Source organism: Benincasa hispida, chromosome 10, assembly GCF_009727055.1.
Source record: "Benincasa hispida cultivar B227 chromosome 10, ASM972705v1, whole genome shotgun sequence".
NCBI lineage: Eukaryota > Viridiplantae > Streptophyta > Magnoliopsida > Cucurbitales > Cucurbitaceae > Benincasa > Benincasa hispida.
The window spans coordinates 6,266,801-6,278,149 of record NC_052358.1 but is presented as its reverse complement, the minus strand read 5'-3'; the positions used below and the strand labels follow the sequence as shown (position 1 = coordinate 6,278,149).

The window sequence follows — 11,349 nt, the reverse complement described above, 5'->3', positions numbered from 1 at the left end:
TTGGATTATCCACGAGTTCCGATATTTCACAATTTGCAATTTGTAGGTGAGATAATTGCAATAGGTCAGCTTGATGAGAGAAAGAGGATGTCCAAGGCTCACTAGTAGGCCATTAAGCTTTTGCTCTGATACCATCAAAACAAACTCAACAAAGAATTAGCGAGATCACAAAGCAATTCTGTTTTCATTAATGAAGTGATCAAAAGACTGCCCCATTATATGAGAGGGAAACAGCCCAAACCAGAATAACAATAATAATAACCAAACTGATTTCAGTAATATTGGGCCTTTTAATGGGCTACAATAATTTCCTTAGTGAGCTGCTTAATTGTTAGTTGAATATTTGCAGATCTTTTATCTATTTGAGAACTCCCACTAGAATTCCCGTGGTTAATTACTGTGTATTTAACAATATTAAAAAAAATTATAGTAAATACAAATAAAGAGTATTGGTTTAATTTACATTTAAAAAATGCTTGTAAACACAATGTGTTCAGATTTTTGTTGTTAATAGAATCGTAATTGCATGATTTGAATTTTAATTTTTTTTTAATTAGTCGCCATTTTACTAAGATTTAAAAAATATTAGGTTTTTAAATAGCTAATGGATTTTTTTTTGTTATGATTTAAATTTAAATTTGGTTTTTTTAATTCTGGTTAATGAGTTTTTGGTGTCCATGTATATTTTCACTTCTTGATAATTAGTAATTAACATAAAAATGATTTTTCTATTTTTCTAATTCTAAAATATTTTTTCTATTTTTCAAAATATGATTTAAAATTTTTTTCATTTACTTGTTAGAAAAAAGTGAGATATGTGTTAGTTAATCCCATGTTCAAAAACCCATTGTGTAGTCCACAATTTTCCATCTCTGTCGGCAAATAGGTCTTACTCTTATTCATATTTCGCACCAGGGATGATCAACGACCGGTCGGGGTCGGTTTTCCGACCAAACCGATGTCGAACTAAGTAGAATCGGTTTTAAACCTAACCAAATCGGTCCGACCATCGATTAAGCAAAAAACACGACCGACTGACCAGTCGGTCGGTCGGTTTGGTATATTTCCTTTTTTATATATATAATATTCTTAGAAAAAATGTTATATTTAATAATTGATTATTTACATTTTACCACTTAATAGTTAGTACTATTTGCTATTAGGTAAAAGTTATATTTAGTTATAAATCATTATCGTTAAATCAATTTTTCAATACAAATTTTCAATGATCTAGCATAACAGCAACATACAAAAATAGATTATTTTTTTTCATTGTTTTCCATTACTTCTCAAATTTGGTCTTCATGTTATTGGCCATTCCAACTAGCATTGCATTTGCACTACCAGCATTCAAACGTATACAATTCTGAACCACTGTAATCTGATGAAAAATCATATTCGAAGTGGTGTACAAAAAGCCTGAAATCTTCAACATCACATCATAAAAGACTTTTAAAAACCTAATCAACATTTTAGCATTTGTCCAATCTTTCTTATTTGGTGACAAACCGTGTCTATAAGAAACGTCTTCATCTTCTAATATATCAAAACCCTTTTCAAACTTCACGACTGTCTCAACCATCAAATATGTGGAGTTCCATCTAGTGGGAACATCAAGACACATAACTCTTACAATAATTTTTTTTAATTTCAATGCATTTTTTAATTTTCAAAAAACGTGGAGGAGAAGATCTTTAATTTGTACAGCATATTGAATCCCTATTAATGCAATCATTATGTTCCTTAAAAGCATCACATACCATGAGATTTAATATATGAGCACAACAACGAACATACAGAAATTCTCCACCAAACAATAATCCCTTATTGAATCTTTTCAGAAGATAAACAATGTCAGTGTCAATCGAACTTGCTTTATCAACCGTCAAAGTCATTACCCTTTCAATGCCCCAATCCTTCAAATTCTTTTCAATGGTTTTACCAGTAGTATCATCTTTATGATTCTCAATTGGACAAAAACTAAGTATCCTTTTATGTAATCTCCAATCAGAATCTATGAAATGGGCAGTTAGTACCATGTAATTTATATTTTGTCCCGATGTCCAACAATCCGTAGTGAGAGAAACTCTATACTTCTTGTTCGCAAACATTTATTTCAAACGTCTTTTTCTCATTAACACATAACTTAAGTACATCTCTAGCCACAACCAAGATGAAACAACAAATATAGGTTGACTTGCACATGTTAATCTATCGACAAATTTCTTAAATCCTTTACCTTCCATAAACTTGAATGGCAATTCTCAACAATTACCATTTCAACCAACACTTCCCGACAACTCTCTAAAGTATATGACTCAAGCTAATGTCATTTGGGTTGGATATCTCTTTTTCTGGTAAAGCTATTTTTTACAATTTTTCAAATAATTCTCCCAGTACCATTACGTTAGAATGACATGCATAGACAATTCTACAGTATTTACATTGAGCATGAGAGTCTTTAGGATCACCTTTTAGCCTCTCAAAATGATCCCAAACCATGGATTTTTTTTACAACCTTCCTTCTTTTTGATGGATTTGGAACATCTAATGTCTAATTTGTTGAATCAACAACATCTGTTTCTGCATCTCGTTCATTTTTTGAAGCATCAGTTGCAGTTCCATCAAACTCTATATCCGTTGAATCCATGTATGTCTATAGAAAAACTTATTTGAAAGTTACTGTTATCAACTGATAGGAAAGCAACTTCATTAACTAAAATGAAACTTATGTAGATTCTTTTTCATATATAGAGTATTGTTGAAACTAATAAGCCAAAATTTTAGACCCAACAAGATCTTTATAATTGGTTCACTTCAGATTTTTGGATATCTTCTTCTAAAAACATTTGAACGATGGAAGTATGTAATCTCTAAGATACCTATTTTTCTATATAAATCAATAAACCATAACATGAAATCTTACAGAACAAAAATCTTATTGCTTGATTTTAATCTTACAGGAAATTGATTGAGTAAACCCAACACAAGATTCATTTTACCTAGACTAAAAAAAGAAAGGGAGAAAAAAAAAATAGACAAACTCATAACAACTCGTTTACTATCACAGAGAAAGGAAAAAAAAAACTCAAAGTAATAAAATGAGGGAGGAAAAAATTACCAAGTTCTTCAAGTTCGATAGACAAATCAATGCGACTGGGCTGCAATGATGGACGTCAGACGGAATGATGGACTGCGGGTTGTGATTGAAGAGTGAACGATGGACAGTACTACGGATTGAAGACACTAGTCACTGTAGGACACCGGATCGATGCGGCTGAGATAAAGAGTGAATACTCTGAAGGTGGGCGACTGAAGATTGAAAAAGATGAATAAATCCTACGCGTGAAATCCTATTTATACGCATGCAGTTTTTTTTAAAAAAAATATTAAATCAGTCGGGTTGGTCGAGACTCGGCTGACCATATTCGCCAACCGACATAAAGGTCGGTTCAAAAAAATCCAGACCGACTCCAACCGAATTTTGTTGACTACCAAACGATCGATTTAAATTTCAGCCGGTTGAGGTCGGTTGGGTCAATCTTTTGATCTACCATGCTCACCCCTATTCGGCACAATAAAGCCCTGACCTAGCCCACGATTGAAAAGCCCTCAATCCTATCTCCCACGTAGCTAAATATAGGATTGGACTAATGGACAAAATATAATAGGTTTTTTAAAAAATGGCCAATAAAATTTTGGGATTTCTATATAAAAGGACTTTAAGAATAAACACATATCACGTTAATGTATTGTACATTACATTTTTTACCAAAAAAAAAAAAAAACTATTTACCTCTCTATTTTCACTAATATCAGTGACTATTTTCAATTTAACTCTACGTTATATATATATATATATATATATATAATTCGCACTAATTTCTTCTTCTTCCCTCTATTGTCTCCTTCTAGCGATGTGAGTTGTAGGTGGTGGACAACGACGTGGGGAGAATTGATGGCTCAGCACAAGATGACACGAAAGACTTAGGGATGAATCAATGGCGCAAACGGCGTGGGGCGAATCGACGATAATGGGTTAAGCATATTCGGTCGACGACATAGCGGGACAAGCAAATCCGATTGATGACAACGGGGAGAGAGATCCGTGGCTATTTTTTTATATATACTTAGATATATATGTAATTTGATATATATCGTGGTATATGTATTCGTTTATTTGATATAAACGAGTGTTTTTTTTTTATTTAGACTTTGTATTATGATACATATACTGTGGTGTAAATAAAATTTATGAAGATTTATATATTGTGGTATATTTCATATATTAGTTTATAAACTGTACTATATTTCATAACAAAGTGTTTTAAGGTATATTTAAAATAATCATGAATTCGTCAAAATGTTCTAAAGTATATTTAAAATAACCATTAATCTATATAAAAAAAAATAGTAAAATTATCCAATGAATAATACTAAAAGACCTTTTTGAAAAAAAAAAATTAAAGACATTTATGAAAATATATGTCCAAAGATATAATTCTTATGTAAAAATCCTTAAAATTTTAACTTAGAAAAATGGCCAAAACAATCAAATGATAAATTAAAGTATTAAAGCAAAGGACAAGTATCCCCTTAGATCCTCCCGTTTGGTAATCATTTGACTTTTTTTTCTTTTCTTTTTTTTTTTTTTTTAAATTTGCATATTTCTTAATTACAATTACAATTGTTGAATTCTTGGCCAATTTCCAAAAACAAAAACTACTTTTTTAGTTCTCAAAATTTAGCTTGATTTTTCAAACAATTAGTAAAAAGTAATAACAAAGAAGAAATTTGGAGATGGGAGTAGTGTTCATAGGATTAATTTTAAAAAAACAAAATGATTATCAAACGGAACCTATTTTTTTTTTTGTATTCGAAAACAAAATCTATTAAATTAAACAAAATCCTATTATCTAACCACTTAAAATTTGAAAACGAACTACTCAAAAATATTCCTAAAATCTAGGTTGATCACATCAAATGATAAAAAAAAAAAAAAAAACAATTTATCCTTTTGAAAAAAGAAATATTCAGATATTGATCTCATAAAATAAGATATTCATATTTTGTTTAAAGATTCTGCATTCAAATGCAAAAACATGGTAATTAGAGGAATAAGCACCACTCAAAAATTCTAATGCAACAATAAATTAAACTTGTATCCCACCATCAAAGAAAAACACCCCAATTCCCTAAGTTTGGAATAACTTTTTGAAACATTGAAGAAAACACTTTTGTAAAACGTTTATTAGATTAAACCCAACAAATATCTCATTAAAAAAAGTTAAGGTCATGTTTGATAATCATTTTATTTGTTTCCTTCTATTATCTACTTTGTATCCATGATTTAAAAAAATCATACCAAATTTTGAGAACTAGATAAATAACTTTCAAAATTTTGTTTTTGTTTTTGAAATTTGGCTAAGAATTCAAATCCTTAAAAAAGATAAATATCCAAATCATTATAAGAAATATAGATGGTAAAGAAAACAAGAAATCAAATACTTGCCGGGCCTAAATTTTTATGGGAATTTTTTTACACAGATATATGGTATTAAAACCAATTAATTAACTTTCCACATTTATGAATATGATATTCATATATATATTTTTAAATTTTTTATGCAAATACAAAGTATCGATATCCAAATGGAAATCCGTCATTCCTCTGTTTCTGAGTTTCTGCCATTTAGCTAAAATTATTATTAAAAAAAGCCACACAATGCGTCCCCTAATTTGGTAATTCACCTTCTAAAACCCATGGCAACCTCGACACAGATTTGGCTTCTAAAAACCCATGGCAGAAAAAAAAAAAAACTCATGACAATGACTCCAAATTTGGCTTCTAAAACGTATGACATTAACCTTCAATGATGACAATGACGATGATTCAGTAGTCAACCCTTTTATTTTCGAATAACTCTGAATTTTGCTTCACCGGAGATTCAAAGAACTTCTTCAGTAGCGTAAGATCAAAATAGTATTTTACAAAAGAAAAAAAAAAAGTTTTTGTCAATCCAAGCCACATAAACATATATGTCCAACAAAAATATATGATGTATTAATTTTCATCGACTAAGTCATATAAATAAAATGTAGTCGAAAACAATCGGAGATTGACAAAATAGAGTTCAAGGTTGATTTCAAGAGAAATGTGTAACGAAAGATTTTGGCAGATGCATGAAGTTTGCAACTTACTTGCAAGATTTGATTTTTATGTCTTCCGTTCATCATGGCTTTTCTATCTCCAACTATTCTCAACTCGATGTGGAATTACATACCTACACGATGTGGACTCTTTGGCTATCTCCACACTTTCTCATTTTTTTATAACAAAAAAAATGGTTGTTTTTAAATAGTTGTTTTTCAAAACCACCCAAAACAATGTTTCTTTCCAACTACCTCAATCCAAACAAATATAAAATAATGACAAACATAAACAAAATATTAATAAAATAAAAATGTACGAAGTTTAAGATTTCATTTAGTAACTTTTTTTTTTTTTTTTTTAAGTAAGCCTATAAATACTTCTTCCACCTCTAAATGATTTAAAAAACCAATCCAAAATTTGAAAACTAAGTAATATTTAAAAATTTATTTTTGTATTTGGAATTTGGCTAATAATTCAACTTTTGCACTTAATAAATATGCAAATCAGGGTAAGAAATTAGGAGAAAGTGGTTACTAAACGAGATCTAAAATTTCCATTTATTTTATTAATATTGATGAATATTGGTATTTCTAAATATATTCAATAACCTTATGGGATGTAGGTTGTGCCCGGAATTAAATGTGATGAAAAGTAACTACAACACAGCAATCCAATGGTATATAAAAGGACAACAATTGCTAACTTCCTCCACCTATCCTAAAATACACCTTATATTCGTAGTGATGTGAACATGTCATGTCTATACTGCTGTCAACTTGTATATGCAGTGTTGCTATGTCACTTAAGGATTATTTGGGGCGCTGAGATGATATAGGATGTGGGGAGTTTTGATGTCGAGAGTTTTGATGTTTGGAAAATTCTTATCAAGTATGGACGATAAAGTATAATTGAATATGTTCAAGCACTGAGATGATATGATACACGGAAAGAAAATGACGGTACGATACAAAACGCATTTCGAAAATGGGCCCATGAACAATTAAAATCAGTGAGATAAGATAAAAAAAATGATATAGAATGTGGGATATACCATCTCATGTTGGGCCCCAAACAACCCCTTAATAGATAGTTCTCATTCAAAATTGTTCATTATTTGTTATTTTATTTTTCATTAATGAATTTTTATTTTTAATCCATGTTCAGTATAATGGAAGTTAAGAAATTTGACCGATTATAGTCTGTCCGTGTCAGTTTGTAAGTGGAGATCTGAACTCATTTACTCGTGGGCAGGTTGAATCATATACCACTTACTAAAGTTAGCAACATGGATTGTTTTGTATCTAATATTTCATAACTTCTAATTTTGCGTTCAAAGAAATAATTTAGACACGATATTTTTATAAGCTAGTTGTATAAATGAAATTCAAGCCCAAGATAATAGAATATGTAGTACAAGGATAAAATAATTGCATATATAGAACAAAAAACGGTAAAAGATTAAAAAAAAAACCACGCCCAACCACTATTTTATGTGTCGCTTTCCGATTTTATCAAATTGAAAGTCATCTCTGATAGCCGCTATCAGTGCTTTCAATTCGAGAAGGGTGCTATCAGTGGCTATCGTCGATAGTTGCTATTAGTAGTAGCTATCAATAGCTATTGTTGATAGCTGCTATCAGTGGTTGTTTTTCGATTTGAAAAATGTGCTATTAGTGGCTATCGCCAATAGTTGCTATTAGTAGCTATCACTATTGGCTGCTATCAGTGGTAGTCTTTCGATTTGAAAAGTGTGCTAGCAGTGAATGTCACCGATGGCTGCTATCAGGGATAGTTTTCAATTTGAGAAGCGTGCTATTATTAGTTGTTATCACTGATAGGTGCAATCAGTGATACTACTACTAGCGATAACTTTCAGTTAGGAAATGTGCTATCAGTTGCTATTAAAGATGTCCATAAAACCCATGGAGTCGAGGCCCATGGGGACCCACCCCGAACGAGTCAGGGAATCCCTCAATACACGGNTTCCTTGTGAGCTAAACGGGGACGGGGATGGGAATGCATTCCCCGACCCTGCGTCGATTAGCTTTTACATATTTATTTAGTATAGTTATCTAATGTTATGTTATTATTATTATTATATAAATATTACATTTAAATTTCAAATTTGATTATTTATTGGGAAACCTAATAAATTAATGTTTAAATTTAGATTATATATGTGAATAATTTGATTTATATTTATTTCTTTCTACTAAAAAAAATTAATTAGCTTTTTTAAGCCAAAATTTGAATAATTTATCTTTAAATTCAAATTGTCATATAAAACTAACCATAATAAACAATTTAGTGATAAAGTTAATTATTTAACTAAAATTTGCTCACATTAGTGATTTAAATTATTTAGCTTTTTACCAAAAAAAAAAAAGTAACAGGGAAAAATTCCCCGCGGGGAACCCAATCCCCATGGGGAATGAAATGGGGAACGGAGACGGGGATGAGAATGGCATCCCCGGCCCTACCTCGCCCCGTGAACATCTCTAGTTGCTATGACTAATAATTGCTTTCAGTTATTATGACTAGTAATTTTTTTTAGTTGTTATTAGTGATGCTACTATCTGTGAATATCACTGATAACTGCTGTTAGCGATAGCAACTGATAGCTACTATTAGTGATATCTTTCAATTCAATAAATATGTTGTCAGTTACTATCATTGATAGCTATTATTAGTGATGTTGCTATTAGTCATGGACTTCAATTTGAGAAATGGGCTATCAGTTACTATTGCTGATATGTTTCTATCAATGACAGCCAAATAGTGGCTACTGTTGATATGTTTCTATCAATGGTAATGTTTTGATGTTTTTTGTTGTTTGAATTTGATATCATGTTATACTTGTTTGTAAATAATCATGGTCTTTTGATTAATTTATTGATACATGTAGTGTGTTTGTATGTCATGCGTATAGGTATAGAATTATATTCTTCTAGGTGGATAATCATAAAAGATATCATTGATAATTATTGTCAGTAATGTCTTTTCTATTGCTAACAATGTAAAGGGTATCACTGATAGTATTTGTATATTATATAATGTAGTATTTGAGATTAAATAACTCATTAAGACTTGATTTGACTATGTATAAAAGTTTTAATTGATAGAATGATATCACAATATCACTATTCATGATAACATGTTAGACTTCATACAAAAAAAAAAAAAAAAAAACTATTGGCATGTTTGATAATGTTCTCATTTCTCGTTTCTCGAGAGATAAACTTGTTTAATAACTATTATCGTTTCTTATTTCAAAATTTTAATAAATGTCTATAAAAATGGTGCAAACTTGAGGACTAAAAAAAGCAGTTTCTTTCCAATATGTTTTGGTTTGCTATTTATATTTAACGTTTTGTTATAATAATCAAATTTGATAATTGACTTGTTGGTGTTAAGTCACTTGTGAGTTAGACATTTTCAAGAATTGAGTTTGAAACTCAGTTTCATGATTGGAGAATGAAAGTAAAGTTAAAAAAATAAAAAAAAAATAAAGCATGCAACATGACGAGCAAAATTAAAATTATAAAAAAATTCAAAAGATGATTGGTCAATACAAATTAATTGTGGTTTTTATATTGGTGCACGCCCAGTGGGACTCGAACCCACAATCGCCTGATTAGAAGTCAGACGCCTTATCCATTAGGCCACGGGCGCAATTTGTTGCTAGTAAATTAGAATAAATTTAATTAAAGAATTTTACATAACTTTTTTGTTCGTTAATTATAAATTTGTGAATTAAATTTAATATAATATACAAGAATTTATATAATTCATCAACCCATACCATACCATCAAATAATATTTCTACTTTTTACAGCCAAATTTAAGTCAACAGGTGGTTACACTTATCTAAAAGGTCGTTACTATGATGAAACATAGATCAATTTTTTTTTCAAGAAATATTTGATCCAATTTTACATGCATATGCACAATTACCCATAACTATTTAATGGGAGATTTTAAAAAATAGAAAGAAAAAAAACTATTTACACAAAATATCATAATTTAATATTTTTTATAGAGACGGATAGAAGTTTGTCGGTATTTATCAATAATAGAAACTAATAGAAGTCTATCATTGATACTATGTGATATACGTTGATAGAAGTCTATTGATTTTTTTTTTTTTTTTTCTTGCTATTTAGGTAAATAGTTTGACATTTTTTATTTGTGAAATTTTTTCAATTTTTTTTTTAATTCTATATAATTTGAAAGTATATATTATGATATAACTTATCACCTTAAAATAATTGATTTTTTTAATGGTATGGAAATTTGAACCACTAACTTTANTATAGAGACGGATAGAAGTTTGTCGGTATTTATCAATAATAGAAACTAATAGAAGTCTATCATTGATACTATGTGATATACGTTGATAGAAGTCTCTATTGATTTTTTTTTTTTTTTTTTGCTATTTCTATAAATAGTTTGACATTTTTTTCTATAAAATTTCCTATTTAAAAATTGATATTTCTATATAATTTGAAAGTATATATTATGATATAACTTATCACCTTAAAATAATTGATTTTTTTAATGGTATGGAAATTTGAACCACTAACTTTAAAAGGAAAAAAAAAAAAAAGTCAATCACTAATCATCTATATTCATGTCAAAAAAGAAAGCTTATAACTTGACTCGAAGTTGTGCATATGAATTTTAAAGATCAAATTATAAAAAATACATCTCACCTATAAGGTTGGTTTTATTTTTACCCTCAAACTTCAAAATCGATAATTTTAACCATCGAAGTTTAAAGTATTTTAAAACAACCTTGAGAAGCCTCTGTCCACAAATTCATTGATGAAATATATTGTTTAAGTGAACAAATCTAATAAAACCAGATTAAGTGAACAAATCTAGATACATATCAGAGATAAATTTTGGGTCAGAGTTGGTGGAAAATCATAAATAAAACATAGAGTTAAGGGCCTAGGGTTGAAAGGAAGAAGATGACAACAAATATTGTTTAGAAATGTGGCATGCATCTTTGTTATCATCGATTTTATTCAGGTATTTATTTATTTGTTCACATAACCAAATATTAACTCCTCAGTCCTCCATCTACGAATTTAAAGACAAACGCTTATAAGGATTATTTTGAGGAAAAAAAAAAAAATCAAATTTTAAGAGTTAATATATATATATATATATATATATATATATATATGAAG

General features: G+C 29.4%; 1 non-coding gene across 1 annotated transcript; it reads right to left on the bottom strand.

Annotated features, from left to right (window-relative positions):
• Positions 1-9,753: 9,753 nt before the first annotated feature.
• TRNAR-UCU lies at positions 9,754-9,826 on the bottom strand. The gene has a single exon. It is a non-coding gene; the product is annotated as a tRNA-Arg (tRNA).
• Positions 9,827-11,349: the final 1,523 nt, after the last annotated feature.